General features: G+C 37.7%; 1 protein-coding gene across 1 annotated transcript in view; it reads left to right on the top strand.

Annotated features, from left to right (window-relative positions):
• LOC131046252 (sulfate transporter 4.1, chloroplastic) overlaps positions 1 to 17,964 on the top strand; it is a 230,444-nt gene that overhangs the window by 20,326 nt on the left and 192,154 nt on the right. The window lies entirely within an intron of this gene.

The raw sequence follows: 17,964 nt of genomic DNA, 5'->3' as shown, positions 1-17,964 counted from the left end.
AGGCATTGAATCGAATATACACCTTCAGCAGTTTGATAACCATCTACAGCAGATCGAATACCATTCATAGCAATTTGTATACTTACAGCAGTTTGCATCATACATTCAGCAGTTCGTGAATCATCTTAGAAGGATAGACACACACAGCAGATTGCTTTTCATTTAATGAGAATTACATCTTTCATCTAGCTTCAAGGAGTGAAGCGGATTTTGTAAAAGACATCTTGATATCTTGTCTAATATAATAAAAGACATTTTTTGCTGGTTTTTTCACCTTCAAGTTGGAAGGTTTTCCCAGGGTATGTGCTGCGCATTATTGATTGAATTATCTTCTATCTAATCTGATAATTAAACTTAACATGGTATCAGAGCCATGGTAAAGTAGATCGTGATCAGATTTTTCTATAAGCAGCAATTTATTCTCATTCTAAGGAGTAGTTCCTTGTAAGGGAAAATGATGAATGGACTTAAGGTCGAGGATAGATTTGAAGGCGCATCAAACTTTACTTCGTGGAAGTTTAGAGTGCTTATTGCACTTGAAGAAAATGATCTTCTTTGGTTGTGGAGGAAAAAGATTTATCCGATCCAAAAGATCAAGAGGAGAAACTTCAATTCAAGAAGAATGCCAGAAAAGCGAAAAAGATATTGATCGACTTTGTGCCTCTCATTTCCAAGATGACAACTGCAAGAGACATGTTGAAATGTGGCGACTGATTAGCAAAGTACTGTACACTCAGCACGTATCTTCACTGGGGTTCGGGGGCGGGAGCCCCCGAGAAATTTTTTTTTGCCATTTTTCGTTGATGAAAACTGACATTGTAATAAAACCCTAAAAAGGCCGACTTTGTTGGTTGCCCTAAAAATGCATGTTATAAGTGGCTGAGATGCTTAAGGCATTGTAAGGTTGATGTACTATTTTTGCTGGATAATAAGAAAGATTGGATGACTGTGTATGGTGGACATAACCCATTCTGGGTGAACCACGTTAAATCTCTGTGTTCTCTGTGTCCTATTTTATTTCTTTATCTTTTGTATTTAAATCTGCATATAATTGTTAGTTCATATTTGCTTCGGATCTGCTTGAAACCCTAACAATTGGTATCAGAGTGAGGTTTTCTGTAAATTGGCAGGACTTTCAGATTTGAGTGGGAGCAATGGAGGATTCGAAATTCAAGGTCGAAAAGTTTAACGGCCAGAATTATTAGTTATGAAAAATGCAGATGGAGGATTACTTGTATCAAAAGGATTTGTGGCGGCCATTGGAAGGAAAGGCAAAAAAACCGACCACAATGTTAGATGAAGAGTGGGACATTTTAGATAGAAAGGCACTGGGATCCATTCGATTGTGCCTTGCGCCGTCTGTAGCATTCAATATAACAGAAGCAAAAACGGCTGTAGATTTGATGGCAACATTGGCTAAGTTGTACGAGAAACCCTCGGCTTCAAATAAGGTATTTCTTATGAAGCGTTTGTTTAATTTGAATATGAGTGAGGGAGGATCTGTAGCGGAGCACTTAAATGAATTTAATACAATTACCAGTGAATTGTCTTCGGTAAAAATTACCTTTGCAGAAGAGGTTAGGGCTCTCTTGATTTTATGTTCTTTGCTAGAAAACTGGAATAGCTTGGTTATGACTGTAAGTAACTCTGTCTCTGGTAAAAATACTTTGGTATTTGATGATATTGTTGGTGTTATCCTAAGTGAGGAAATGCGAAGGAAAAGCACAGGTGAGACTCCAACATCATCGGGTAGTGTTTTGAATGTGGAGAACAGAGGAAGATCAAAGGAAAGAGGAAAAGGCCCTGGGAATGAGAAGTCATGAGGGAAGTCAAAGAAAGGACGCTCTCAATCTAGAGGAAAGAAAGATTGCTGGTACTGCGGAAAGCCTGGTCATCTAAAGAAAGACTGTTGGTCTCGGAAAAACAAAGGAGGAGACAAAAATGAAAATGACAGTAAGGAAGTTAATATTGCAAGTAATATTTTACAAGATGCTTTAATTTTATGTTTGGATAATGTTAATGATTCCTGGGTAATAGATTCTGGGGCTTCATTTCATGCTACACCCCATAGAAAATATTTTCTAGATTATGTTCAAGGTGATTTTGGACAGGTATATTTGGGTGATGATGAGCCCTGTCAAATTGTTGGAAAAGGAAAGATAAAGATCAAGTTGCAGAATGGTAATGACTGGTTTCTGCAGGAGGTAAGACATGTTCCTAATTTAAGAAGAAATTTAATTTCTGCAAGGCAACTAGGTAGTGAAGGTTGCATAGTTACCTTCTCAGACAGTATGTGGAAGGTCACTAAAGGATCATTAGTAGTAGCTAAAGGTGCGAAGGTAGGCACATTATATCTGTGTATTGGTAACATTTACTCTACCTTAGCTGCTACAGATAAAGTTACTGCAGAGACAACGACAATAAATGTTGCAAGAACAGATTCGATAATGTGGAACCATAGGCTTGGGCACATGAGTGACAAAGGGATGAAAACCCTTCACTCCAAAAATTTATTGCCAGGACTAAAGAAGATTGATTTAGAGTTCTGTGAAAACTGTGTTTATGGTAAACAGAAAAGAGTCAGATTTCTCAAGGTTGGGAAAGAGAAGAAGAGTGAGAAGTTAGAGTTTGTACATTCAGATGTATGGGGACCGGCTCAGGTATCATCTCTTGGTGGCTCTTGTTATTATGTTATTTTTATTGATGACTCAACCAGAAAAACATGGGTATATTTCCTAAAACAAAAATTAGATGTTTTTGAAACTTTTAAGAAATGGAAAGCTTTGGTTGAGAATGAGACAGGAAAAAAGTTGAAGTATCTCAGATCGGATAATGGAGGTGAGTATTGCAGCAAAGCATTTGAAGATTACTGCTCCTTAAATGGGATTCGAAAGCAGAAGACAGTTCCAGGAACTCCACAGGAAAATGGTGTGTCAGAGAGAATGAATAGGACTATCATGGAACGCGCGAGGAGCATGATATTGCATGCTGGATTGCCCTTACATTTTTGGGCAGATGCTATACATACTGCTATCTATTTGATAAATAGAGGACCTTCAACCCCTTTGGATGGTGGTATTCCAGAGGAGGCATGGACTGGTAAAAAGGTAAATTATTCTTTTCTAAAAACTTTTGGTTGTGAAGCTTTTGTCCATGTTGATAAAGAAAACAGAACCAAGCTTGATGCTAAATCTCAGAAATGTACCTTCATTGGATATGGGATAGATGAATATGGCTATCGGTTATGGGATTTTGAAAATAAGAAAATAATTAGAAGTAGAGATGTTATATTCAATGAGAAGGTTATGTATAAAGAACAGATGCAGGAAAAGAAGCATGAACAGGACAAACAAGAATATGTGGTGTTGGATGAGATTCCTGAAAATGAAATGCCACAGGTACCTGATGCTCAGCAACAACAGATTGTCCCACAAACTCCTGCAAGTGTTAGACGTTCTACGAGGACAAGTAGACCCCCTGAAAGATTTTCTCCTTCTTTGTATTCTATTTTATTAACGGATTCTGGTGAACGAGAAGAATATGAAGAAGCAATGCGGGTAGATGTCAAACAACAGTGGGAGCTAGGCATGAAAGAGGAGATGGACTCCTTGATGAAAAATAAGACTTGGGACTTGGTCCCTTTACTTGCAGAAAAAAGAGCCTTGCCTAACAAATGGGTTTATCGGCTGAAGGAGGAGGAAGGAGGTCAGAAAAGATATAAGGCCAGACTTGTGGTAAAAGGTTTTGCACAGAAAAAGGGTATAGATTATGATGAAATATTTTCTCCAGTTGTAAAAATGACTTCAATTAGAACTGTACTTAGTCTTGTGGCTGCAGATGATTTACATCTTGAACAATTAGATGTCAAAACAACTTTTCTCCATGGAGATTTGGAGGAAAAAATTTACATGTTGCAACCACAGGGATATGAGGTCAAAGGTAAGGAGAATTTGGTGTGCAGGTTGAAGAAAAGTCTGTATGGCCTAAAGCAAGCACCCCGACAATGGTATTTAAAATTTGATAGTTTCATGGCTGAACACGGTTATCATAGATGTCATTCTGATCATTGTGTATATTTTAAGAGATTTGATAATGGTAGTTATATTATCCTGTTGCTTTATGTTGATGACATGCTTGTGGTTGGGTCTAACATGCAACATATAAATGATCTTAAACAGAAATTAGCTAGGTTATTTGCTATGAAGGATTTGGGTGCAGCTAAGCAAATTCCCGGTATGAGGATTACACGGGACAGGAAAAATAGAACCTTGAATTTGTCCCAAAGTGAGTATATAAAAAAGGTGTTGAAAAGATTTAACATGTAGGATGCAAAAGCAGTTAGTACACCTTTGGCTATTCATTTCAAATTGACTAAAGAGATGTGCCTAAAGGCACAGAAAGAGGTTAATAAAATGTCTAACATCCCGTATTCATCAGCTGTTGGCAGTTTGATGTATGCAATGGTATGCACAAGGCCAGATATTGCACATGCAGTGGGAGTTGTGAGTAGGTTTATGAGTAATCTGGGTATGGAACATTGGAATGCTGTGAAATGGATTCTTCGGTATTTGAAAGGAAGTACTACGAAGGCATTATGTTTCAAAGGATCTAATGCTGCTCTGAGTGGATTTGTTGACTCTGATTTGGCGGGTGATATTGATTCACAGAGGAGTACTACAAGGTATGTTTTTACTATAGGGGGAATTGCAATCAGTTGGATTTCTAGGCTGCAAAAGGTTGTTGCACTTTCAACCACTGAAGTTGAGTATGTTGCTGCTACAAAAGCCAGCAAGGAGATGATTTGGTTGCAATGTTTTCTAAAGGAATTGGGTTAGACACAAGAGGATAGCCCATTGTATACTGATAGCCAGAGTGTCAGTCATCTTGCGAAGAACTCTGCTTTTCATTCAAGGACAAAGCACATTCAGCTTAGGTACCACTTCATCCGGACTATTTTGGAGGAGGGTCAGTTACGGCTTGAGAAGATTCACACAAGTGAGAATCCTGCCGATATGTTGACGAAGGCAGTTCCACAGGAGAAGCTGATTTCTTCATCAGTTTTTGTTGGTCTTCTTGATTGATAATTGTGGAATTTATACCAGTCGACTCCTAGCGTTTTATCTAGTGGATGTTGCATGTACAATGGTGTCGTGTAGTATCAGTCTCCAAGTGGGAGATTGTTCGGTGTGGAGCCTGATTAGTCTCCAAGTGGGAGATTGTTGAAATGTGGCGACTGATTAGCAAAGTACTGTACACTCAGCATGTATCCTCGCTGGGGTCAGGGGGCAGCAGCCCCCGAGAAAAGTGGGGGTTCGGGGGTGGGAGCCCCCGAGAAATTTTTTTTTGCCATTTTTTTCGTTGATGAAAATCGACATTGTAATAAAACCCTAAAAAGGCCAACTTTGTTGGTTGCCCTAAAAACGCATGTTATTAGTGGTTGGGATGCTTAAGGCATTGTAAGGTTGATGTACTATTTTTGCTGGATAATAAGAAAGATTGGACGACTGTGTATGGTGGACGTAACCCATTTTGGGTGAACCATGTTAAATCTCTGTGTTATCTGTGTCCTATTTTATTTCTTTATCTTTTGTATTTAAATCTGCATATAATTGTTAGTTCATATTTGCTTCGGATCTGCTTGAAACCCTAACAAGACATGTTCAAGACTTTGGAAGGCCTATACGAGATCAACAATACAAGTAGGGCTCTTGCATTGAGGCAACAACTTCGTCAAGTCAAGATGGCGAAAGGAGAATTGGTCATATCATTCTTCATGAAGATCTCAAAACTGAAGGATCAACTAAGCACTATTGGAGATCTAGTGGTTGATAAAGATCTTGTCATGTTGGCATTGAATGGCCTTCCTCATTCTTGGGAGCCATTTATTCAAAGTATAAGTGGGAGATCCAAATTGCCTAAGTTTGATCATCTTCGTGCGGATTGCACCCAAGAAGAATCTAGATTGGCTGCCAGGGAAATTGTTAAAGGTTCTCAAAATGAAGACACTCATGTTCTTGCCACTCAATCTACCAAGAAAGGAAGAAATTGGAAGAAGGGCAACTTCAAGAGGACTAGAGATCAAAGATCAGATTCTGCACCTCATTCGAAGAAGAAGAAGGAAGATCTCTCTCACATTCAGTGCTTTAGATGTGACAAGTTTGGTCACTATGCAAGGGATTATTTGGCAAGGCCTAAGCAACAAATGGCGAACATTAATGAAGTCTCAACTCAAAAGGAAGCAAAAGACAACTCTAATGAATTCCTCTTCATATCTGCCTTATCAAGTAATGTTCCCACAGATAGTGACACTTGGCTAATTGATAGTGGAGCTTCTCGACACATCATAGGCTATTGAGAACATCTTTCGGATTTGGTGGGAAGGGAGTCTAATCTCCATGATGCACGCTATTCAGTGAAAGGATTTGGTGCTACATCACTCAACCTAGAATTTGGAATTTCTCTTCATCTAAATGATGTCTTATTCGTGCCAGGAGTCAAGAGAATTCTTGTGTCTATTTCAGCCTTGGAGGATAAGGGTTATCAAATAACATTTACAGAAGGGAGAGTTCTTGCATGGCCAAAGAACTCCAACATCAAGACTGCTCTTGTGATTGGGGAATCGACATGAGAGTTTGTATAAGCTTTCCACTCATCCAGTTCAAGCCCTTCTACATGACTCTTCCAATTCTAGTGAACTATGGCATAGAAGACTTGGGCATCTACATTTCAGGGCTCTTCCGTCATTGGAGAAGATGGTTAAAGGTATTCCTAAACTTAGTCATGTACATAATGGTACTTGTAAAGGTTGCGCTATGGGCAAAAATAAAGAGTCCATTTCATAGCACTGAAAGTAGGGCAAAATGAATTTTAGTTCTTGTACATTCTGATTTATGTGGTCCAATGTCAATTGTATCCCTAAGTGGATTTTTGTATGTAACTTTCATAGATGACTACTCTAGGAAGACTTGGATTTATTTCTTAAGGTTTAAAGAGTTTGATGAAGTCCTAGGTAGATTTAAAGAGTTTAAGGCTCAAGTAGAAAACCTATCTGGAAAGAGAATTAAAGTTCTAAGGTTTGATAATGGAGGTGAATACACCTCTGGTAGTTTTCGTGATTTCTGTATTGAGGCAGGGATCAAGAGGGAGTTTTGTGTCCCTTACAACCCACAACAAAATGGGGTTGTAGAAAGAAAGAACGGATCCATTGTTGAAGTTGCAAAAGCCATGATCCATGATTAAGACCTTCAAACTTTTCTTTGGGCAGAAGCTTCTTGAACAAAAGTATATGTTCATAATCGATGACCTCATTGGATATTGCAGAATATGATTCCAGAAGAAGTCTTTTCAGGGATTAATGCTGATGTCAGTCACTTGAGTATCTTTGGATGCCCAGTTTATGTTCATATACCCAAAGACAAAAGATCCAAGTTGGAACCTTTTGGCAAGAGAGGAATATTTGTGGGCTACATTTAAACCTCTAAAGCCTACCAAATTTACATTCCCAGTCAAAAGCAAATAGAAGTGAGTAGAGTTGTTACATTTGAGGAACATGTTGCATTCAAAAAATCTAAAGGTTCATGCATGGAGATAGATGATGAAGATCATAAGACTCCTCAAGACATGGACATTGATCATTCTGCTAAGATTTAGAGGGAGTCCACTGAACCTGTAGCAGATGATGATCCAATTGAACCTTTGGATCCTATTGATGGGCGTAGAGATATTGTTGTGAATAAAAAGAGACCTCTTTGGTCAAGGAACACTATGTAGGAGGTAGAAAAGTTCGCGGCTCCTAGAGGCACATTCAAAGAAAGTAAAAGACAATAGCGATTCTCTAGCTATGTTGCATTGATGTGTAATCTTATTGAGATTGAACCTTCCAATGTTGAGGAAGCCTCAAAGCAGCAAGTATGGAAAGATGCCATGGATGAAGAATATCAATCCATTATTAAGAATGACATTTGGGATGTTGTACCTAGACCTGAAGGAAAGTCAGTTGTATCTTCCAAGTGGCTATACAAGATTAAGCATGCAACTGATGGAAGCATTGAGAAGTACAAGGCTAGATTTGTGGCTTGTGGTTTCTCTTAGAAAGAAGGAATAGACCATGAAGAAGCATTTGCTCTTGTTGCTCGCTATACTTCCATCAGGACCATCATTGCCATTGCAGTAGCTAAGGGATGGAAGTTACATCAGATGGATGTGAAGACAACTTTTCTCAATGGTGTAATCGAGGAAGAGGTCTACATTGAGCAACCTGAAGGTTTCATAATTCATGGGAAAGAGTCTCATGTATGCAAATTGAAGAAAGCATTATATGGTCTTAAGTAGGCTCTTCGTGCATGGTATGAAAGGATTGACAAATACTTGGTGAGTTTGGGTTTCTGCAAAAATGATGCTGATCTGAATCTTTATTTCAAGGTATTCAATGGTGAAGTTTTAATCTTCGTTCTATATCTTGATGACTTATTTCTTATTGGGGAAGCTCATCTCATCCTTAGATGTAAGGAGTTGACTTCAGAATTTGAGATGAAGGACCTAGGACCCATGCATTTCTTTCTAGGTTTGGAAGTATGGCAGAGGCCTAATGAGATTATCCCGAGTCAAGGAAAATACACCATTGACATCTTGAAGAGATTTGGAATGTTAGATTGCAAGTCTATGTCTACACCGATGGAAACTAACTTGAAGAAATTGAGGGAATTTGCAACTAATTCAGATCTTGTGGATCCTACTATGTACAACCAGTTGATTAGATCCTTGATGTATCTAGTTAACACTGAATAGATATTTGCTATGCAGTGAGTGCACTTAGTTAGTTCATTTGTGAACCAAGGCAAATTCATCTAGTTGTAGCCAAGCACATCTTGAGATACTTGCGTGGCATAGTTGGATATGGCTTGAAATATTCTTTCAGTGTGGATTTGAATCTACAAGGCTATTCTGATTTTGATTGGGCAAGGAGTGTTATTGATCGAAAGAGCACCTCTGGTTGTTGCTTCAGTTTGGGATATGCTATGATTTCCTGGTGTAGCAGGAAGCAGTCTTCAGTGGCACTGAGTGCCACAGAGGCAGAAAACATTGTTGCATGTGTGGCTTCGAAAGCTTTTTGTAGGACTGTTTGGACAATCGTTGGAGCCTATAGTTATTCATTGTGATAACCAAAGTTGTGTGAAGCTATCTATTAATCCAGTGTTCCATGACAGAACAAAACATGTTGAGATCCAATACCACTATATCAGAGATATGGTACAGAGGAATGTTGTTCAATTGAGATACATTTGTACTGAGGAACAAACAACTGACATTCTCACCAAGCCTCTTGCCAAAGTGAAGTTTGTGCATTTTTGAGACAAGCTTGGAGTTGTGGAGAATGAAGCACTTGCTGAGAGCGAGTCTTAGCATCTGTAATTTCTTGAGATGTACTATAATGCATTCTTCTCTAAGAGGGAAGTTTTAGGTGCAAGCCCTTGTCAATGCATTCTTCTCTGTGAGAGAGAAGTTTGAGGTGAAAGCCCTTGTTCCACCCTCTGGGAGTAGCCATGGTAGATGTCATGTGAGAGACTCCATGACTTAGCACTTGTGTTTATTCACCCTCTGGGAGTAGCCATGGTGTGTTAATGCATTAGTAGCTTCTGCAAGATAAGATTTTCCTAACTCATTAATCTCCTCTATTCTGTTTTGTTTTACCCGTCTATGCTATTAGATTATCTGAACTGAATATGTTTATCAGACTGCAACTTTGATCTTGATTATGATAATGGATAAAGATGGATTAGATCGACGACCTCCTTAACTATGTTAAGCGTCGATCTAATGCTATCGGCATTAATATACTATTGGGGTATTAACCCGATAGCATATAATGCTATTAGTTATTGTTATTGTTTACTTAGACACCGATTCATTATCGGGTGTGCTTATATCATAATCTACTTTGACACCAATTCATTATCGGGTGTGTTTATATCATACTCTGCCTTGACACCGATTCATTATCGGTGTGTTTATATCGAACTATTAACATATGCAAATGACACTGAACTATTGTGATAAACACCGAAGTGAATCGGTAGATAGTCACGACCAAGTGACATCTTGGTCGGACATGTCTAAAAGACATGTCCGATCAAGGTGCCACTTGATCGTGATTGCCTTCATATATATACATCATTCAAAAGAAAAGGAATGACATTGAAATCGATACATGTTCATCCTTAAGACCTGCAGAAAAGAAATACGATAATATTATTGTCATAGTAATAATACCAAAATAAAAAATACACTATCTAGCATATAATTTGTTCATTAAATTGAAATTGCAATAACATTTACATGGTATCAAAGCCAAGTTGATTGAACTTGAGGCTATTCAATTTCGTGAAACAAATTTATATACTACATCACATTTCTCCAATGGCCAGCGCTATCAGATTCGAAGACAAACTCGAAGGTGGCGATGATTTTTCAGCCTGGAAATTCAGAATTCAAATGATCTTAAAGGAGAACAAAGTGGATTCATTTGTTCAAACTAAAAATGACCAACCTGAAAATGAACTTGACAAAATAGCATGGATTGAGGGAAATGAAAAGGCAATAAAAATAATAGTTGATGGGGTGAGAAACAACATAATGCCCATCATAAGAAAACATCAGACAGCCTATAAAATGTTCAAAGTACTTGAAAACACATTTGAGATATCAAATGCAAGTCGAACTCTAGCATTAAAACGAGAAATAAATCACATCACCATGAACAAGGGAGAGACAATCAACGCCTACTTTATGCGGATATTAGTTCTGAGAGATGAACTAGCAACTATGGACTACGAGATCCAAAGCAAAGAGTTAACACTCATTGCTCTAGATGGGTTGCCTAGTGGATGGAGCACATTCGTCCAAGGCATCAATGCAAGGTCCAAATATCCTAAGTTTGAAAGACTAAGGGATGATTGTCTCCAAGAAGAACCAAGATTGAACAAGATGGGAATGAAACATAAGAATAAAGATGAAGATCTACAAGTCCTAAACACTAACTCCACCAAGCAAAACAAGAAAAGGCAGTTTAGAAAGAGAAAAAGTCGTCAAGGCAAGAATACTTCAAAGAAGGACTTATCTCACATTCAATGTTACAGATGTGATCAATTCGAACACTATGTTGTAAAGTGCTTGGAAAGAACCAAGAAACATGCTACATTTGCCAAAGCAGGAAAGACTAAAGGGGAAGATGACTTCGGAAAATACGTATTCTACTCAGCACTCACAAGCCAAGCTTCTAACAAAATCAACTCATGGGTGATTGGCAGTGGTTCATCCAGGCACATCACTGGGTTTAGAGAAGTACTTGACTCCATGACAGAGGAGAGTGATGAGGACGTAACCATCGGAGATGACTCCACACATCCAGTCAGAGGAATAGGAACCTGCACCATCAAATTGAAGACAGGCATATCCTTGTGGCTCGAAGGAGTACTATATGTCCTCGACATCAAAAGGAATCTAGTCTCTATATCGGCAATGGAAGATAACGGATATAGAGTGACATTCATGGACAACAGAGTATTGGCCTGGCCAAAGAACTCTTCCATCAAGAAGGCAAAGACCATTGGACAGAGACGGGGCTATTTGTATGAGCTGTGCACGGAACCCAACCTAGCCCTAATCCATGAAGCCACTAATGCAAATTAAGTTTGGCATAGAAGATTAGGCCATCTAAATTTTAGGGCTTTATCTTCAATGGGAAACCTTGTCACAGGCCTACCCAAGTTAAAGCAAGATCATTTAGGGGCATGCAAAGGATGTGCCCTAGGTAAAAATACCAAAGGTACATTCCAAAATAGTACTAGGAAAACTAGTAAAATTCTAGAGTTAGTTCATTCTGATGTATGCGGACCTATGTCCGTATCCTCCCTAGGGGGATTCTTGTATTATGTAATATATGTTGATGATTACTCTAGGAAGACTTGGATCTACTTTCTGAAAAGTAAAGAATCAGAAGAGATCCTCTCTAGGTTTAAAGAATTTAAATCACTAACTGAAAACCACTTAGGAAACAAAGTTAAAACTCTAAGAACCGACAATGGGGGAGAATACACATCAGATTCGTTTAAAGAATTTTGTAGAGATAATGGGATTAAGAGGGAGCTCACTATACCTTATAACCCCCAACAAAATGGGGTAGCTGAAAGGAAAAATAGGACTATAGTCAAAGTTGCCAAGGCCATGATTCTAGATCAAAACCTTAACACAAATCTCTGGGCAAAAGCATCCAGCACCGCTGTATATATACAAAACAGATGCCCTCACTCCCATCTTGAAGACAAAACTTCTGAGGAAGTATTCACTAAAATTAAACCAGATATTAGCCACCTTAGGATATTTGGTTGTCCTGTCTATATCCATATACCTAAAAAAAAGAAGACTAAAACTAGAGCCTTCTGGAAAAAGAGGATTGCTTGTAGGATATAGTGAAACCTCCAAAGCCTACAGAATCTATGTACCTGGTCAAAGAAATATTGAACTAAGTAGGGATGTAATCTTTGAGGAGGACCTAGCCTTCAAAAGAGCTCAGAACTTCATAGAACCTGAAATCTATGTCCCTACCTCTAACTTAGATGAAGATCCTGCTCCTGAGTTTCAGAGGGAGAATCTAGCTGAAACCGAAAATGAAAATGAACACTCACCTAGAAATCTCAAGAAAAGACCACTATGGGCCACCAAAACAGTAGAAGAAGCTCAGAGGTTTGCTGCTCCTTCTGGAACCTTCAGAGAAAGCAAAAGACCTAATAAATTTACTAACTATGTTGCTCTTATGAATGATCTATCTATAAACGAACCTGACAATGTAACAGATGGCCTTAAACATCAAGTATGGAAGGATGCTATGTATGAAGAGTATCAATCCATAATGAAAAATGATGTATGGGAGATTGTTCCTAGGCCAACTAAGAAATATGTCGTTTCTTCTAAATGTTTTTTTTCAAACATGCAGCAGATGGCAGTATTGAAAAACATAAGGCAAGATTTGTAGCCAAAGGGTTTTCTCAAAAGGAAGGAATAGACTATGAAGAAACATTTGCTACCGTAGCCAGATATACCTCAGTAAGGACTGTGCTAGCCATTGCAACAGCAAAGGGATGGAAGGTACATCAAATGGATGTAAAGACAACTTTTCTTAATGGAGAGATATCTGAAGAAGTATACCTAGGACGTCCTGAACAGATTTGGAATGCTAAATTGCAGACCCATGACCGCTCCAATGGAAACCAATCTTCATAAACTTAAAGAAGCAGCAGCAGAATCACCTTCTACTGACCCCACTCTATACAAGCAAATGATTGGGTCTCTTATGTATCTGGTAAATACAAGGCTAGATATCTGCTATGCAGTAAATGCTTTGAGTCAGTTTATGTGTGAGCCAAAAGAGATACACCTGGTTGCAGTAAAACACATTATGAGATATTTACAAGGCACCTTAAACCTTGGTCTCAAGTATGAGAAAGTTGATCTTAATCTACACGGATTCACAGATTCAGATTGGACTGGAAGTGTGTAATGTCCTTACTAGTTAGAGATCATTAACCTTCAAAATAGATTGTTAGAATACAACAAACATATATATATATATATATATATATATATATATATATATATATATATATATAGAAGTAATCTAAATTGCAATCTAACTTTAAAATACTTAACATAATCACAACTTTTATCTAATAAAAAGGATACGATTGCCATACGAAAGTATGTCCTTAGGCGGTTGTGAAGCTCGCCTTCTTGGAACCCATCTTGATTCCAAGCCCTCCAGGAAGTCAAAGGTGAATTCGACTCCTGTCTTGAATGTAATTTCTTACATCCAAACCCTCCAGGAAATCGAAAGTTAATTCGACTCCTGTCTTGAATGTAATTTCTTACATCCAAGCCCTCCAGGAAATCGAAGGTTAATTCGATTCCTGTCTTGGGTGTAACCTCTTACACCCAAGCCATCCAAGGAAGACCCTATGTCAATTTCTTGCCTTGGATGATGCATCCCATCATCTAAGTCCTCAGAGGGGACCGGCCAGATCCGTCTCTTCTTGGATGAACTTAATCAACCAAGCCATATATATGCATATAGATATTCAGTATATACTGCCCTCCAGGGATTATCATAATCCCTCCATTAGGCTAAGGGAATTTCTTCCCCATAACCTTCATCATATAATCACATTAATATTACATTTTATAATTCATTACTGTTTTCCATTCCATAATTTACGTCTTCATTTACATATTCTTTAATCTTTCTAATGATCCTAAATATACATACATATTCTACATAGATTCCTATCTTTATTGCTACATTCATATAAGTAATCATTAGAGATATAAGTATTCATAAAAATGCATATGTGTGTGTGTGGCACAAACGTCCACACACATATATACCTTAAGACTTCTTAACCCCTCTTACTTGTACGCAGATTGTAGCCTGCGGTTGGAGTTCGCACTGTAGATGTCGCCTGCAGATTGGGAGGCATACCATAAAGAACACAAATGTTACTTCCTGTAACTTGATAACAATTCTGATCTAGTCTTATCAATGGTGATGTCACTAGATGCTTTTGATTCCTTCCCTTTATATCTCTCAATTTGAGGGAGAGGTCACGCTTCTTCATCATGTATGCCCTTTGGCAAGAGACATACCCTTTCACCATTAGCACCCTTTGAAAGAGTGTAACTCTTCATTATTTCTACCATTTGAAAGGGACACAACCTTTCATAATCAGATCTGCACTTATTATTTAAATCAAATATGCACTTCTCATCACCAAATTATCCTCTCTTTCAAATGAGGTTTTCTTCTCCCTTTTATATCATTGTTGAGGGAGTCACAACTTTTCCTTTCATGTCTTTTGACTTTTCATTAACTTAATTAATTTTTAATTAATCATATTTAATTATATCATTTTATATTTTAATTTTATTATTATCATTTATTATTAAATTCTATTTCAAAGTGGGGATATTATTATCATTTATTATTAAATTCTATTTCAAAGTGGGGATATTACAAAGTGTGACTGACCGGAAAAGCACCTCTGGGTGCTGCTTCAGTTTGGGATCAGCCATGATATCCTGGATCAGCAGAAAGTAGTCTTCTGTAGCGCAAAGTTCCATTGAGGCCGAATACATTGTAGCCTCCATGGCTGCCCGAGAAGCAGTGTGGCTTAGAAAGTTACTTGTGGGATTGTTTGGTGATCCGATGAAACCTACTATCATCCATTGTGACAATCAAAACTGCATAAAATTTTCAGTGAATCTAGTGTTCCATGATAGATCCAAACATATTGAGATCCCATACCATTATGTACGAGACATGGTAGACAAAAATGTGATCAAATTAGAATATGTTAGTACGGGAGATCAGACTGCAGATATTTTGACCAAACCACTTTCTAGAGTGAAGGTTGATCACTTCAAAAAGGGGTTAGGTATGATAGAAAGGTAATTTGCTTTGTAAATAAGATGTTTAATATGTAAACTTCTTTTGTCATGTTGAGACATTTTGAGTTTTACCCCCTGTGTTCATACCTAAGAGGTGACGATCTCTCAGATTATGAACACTTGTATGCAGACATCATAAGGTGACGATCTTATGATTCTCAAACCGGTTATCATGTTGGATTTCTGGTATGTCATGGATGTGCCATGATGGTGTTGTGATAAAACATTTGTATAAAATGTTTGTGCACATATCACAACCTGGATAAGATGAGAATTTAACCATCCTCATATGTTTATCCTTAGTATTGTGTGTTTAAGCAATACTGATATCACGTGTACAGGTGATATCTTGTCATAATAAAATGATGAATCTTTTATATCACATGGTTAGGTGATACTCTATGTCACATATTTAGAGAGATGTTTTATATTTGTATCTTATGTCCTGATGGTAGTTCATATCATATGTATAGATGATATATATTCTTGGAGACTGACATTATGGAAAAGAAATATGATGCAGGTTACTTTATCTATCTTCCAAAGCTAAGAGGGAGTGTTAATGCATTAGTAGCTTCTGCAAGACAAGATTTTCCTAACTTATTAATCTCCTCTATTCTGTTTTGTTTTACTCATCTATGCTATTAGATTATTTGAACTGAATATGTTTATTAGACTGGAACTTTGATCTTGATTATGATAATGGATAAAGATGGATTAGATCGACGACCTCCTTAACTATTTTAATTGTCGATCTAATGCTATCGGGCTGATAACCCGATAGCATATAATGCTATTAGTTATTGTTATTGTTTACTTAGACACCGATTTATTATCGGGTGTGCTTATATAATAATCTGCTTTGACACCGATTCATTATCGGGTGTGTTTATATCATACTCTGCCTTGACACCGATTCATTATCGGGTGTGTTTATATCGAACTATTAACATATGCAAATGACACCGAACTATTATGATAAACACCGAAGTGAATTGGTAGATAGTCACGACCAAGTGACATCTTGGTCAGACATGTCTAAAAGACATGTCCGGTCAAGGTGCCACTTGATCGTGACTGCCTTGATATATATACATCATTCAAAAGAAAAGGAATGACATTGAAATCGATACATGTTCATCCTTCAGATGTGCAGAAAAGAAATACGATAATATTATTGTCATAGTAATAATACCAAAATAAAAAATACACTATCTAGCATATAACTTGTTCATTAAATTGAAATTGCAATAACATTTACATGGTGAACGTCATGATGAGATGACGACATCAGGTTGAGTGATTCCGTGATGAGCACTTGTGTTCATTTGCATTTCCATTTATGGGAGTAGCTGTGATGGACCCACTCTCTGGGAGTAGCCATGGTGGATATCACTACAAAGATCAAGAAGGATTCCTCCTTAGCTAAGAGGGAGTGTTAATGTTATATGGCTTCCGTCGGATTCCTTCAGGCCGACATAAATGTCTAAGTGGCCTATCGGCCTTAGACATATATGTACACCGATTTAAATAATATATTTCTTGCCGACTTTCATATTTTATATTGGCAATTTAATGAAGCAGTTTGTTAATAAAACATAACTAATTATATAACCCGCCACCCTTGGAGAAAGTCACATCGATTGGAGTAGAGCCGAATTTTGATAAGAAGACGTGTTGCTTGGGATGGACATGTTGCTTGAAGACACCTACATATGGATACATATAGATCGGTTCACTCTCCCTCCAAAGGCATTGAATCAAATATACACCTTCAGCAGTTCGATAACCATCTACAACAGATCGAATACCATTCATAGCAGTTTGTATGCTCACAACAGTTCGCATCATACATTCAGCAGTTGGTGAATCATCTTAGAAGGATAGACACACAACAGATTGCATTCATTTAATGAGAATTACATCTTTCATCTAGCTTCAAGGAGTGAAGCGGATTTTGTAAAAGACATCTTGATATCTTGTCTAATATAATAAAAGACATTTGGTGCTGGGTTTTTCACCTTCAAGTTGGAAGGTTTTCCCAGGGTACATGCTGTGCATTATTGATTGAATTATCTTCTATCTAATCTGATTATTAAACTTAACACTAACACACAACATTCTCTATCATACACATGTATGTTCCAATGATTCTACGATATTAGCATGGATCCAAATAAATCCAAATCCGAAGACATACTTTTGTATCTAGTTAGCTTTTACTAGCAATTATCCAAAGTACACTACATGTTGGTTTCTCGACGGGTTTGATTGAGAGGATTTATGTCGAATTCACAAATATGTAATCATATTCTTCTTTTAAGTTTAACTTGAAAGGCACAACAACAAACATGCCCCTTAAGAGTACCTCCCTTAAGCCAACTAGGACATAATCTCTATGCTCCAAAGTCACAAATATCACCTTATAGAAGTTATTCCAACACCAAAGTCTTTGTGGTCAACTTGATA

This window comes from Cryptomeria japonica, chromosome 11 (assembly GCF_030272615.1).
Source record: "Cryptomeria japonica chromosome 11, Sugi_1.0, whole genome shotgun sequence".
NCBI classification, from domain to species: domain Eukaryota; kingdom Viridiplantae; phylum Streptophyta; class Pinopsida; order Cupressales; family Cupressaceae; genus Cryptomeria; species Cryptomeria japonica.
Note: the sequence above shows the minus strand (reverse complement) of the source record. Positions and strands in the feature narration are given on the sequence as shown.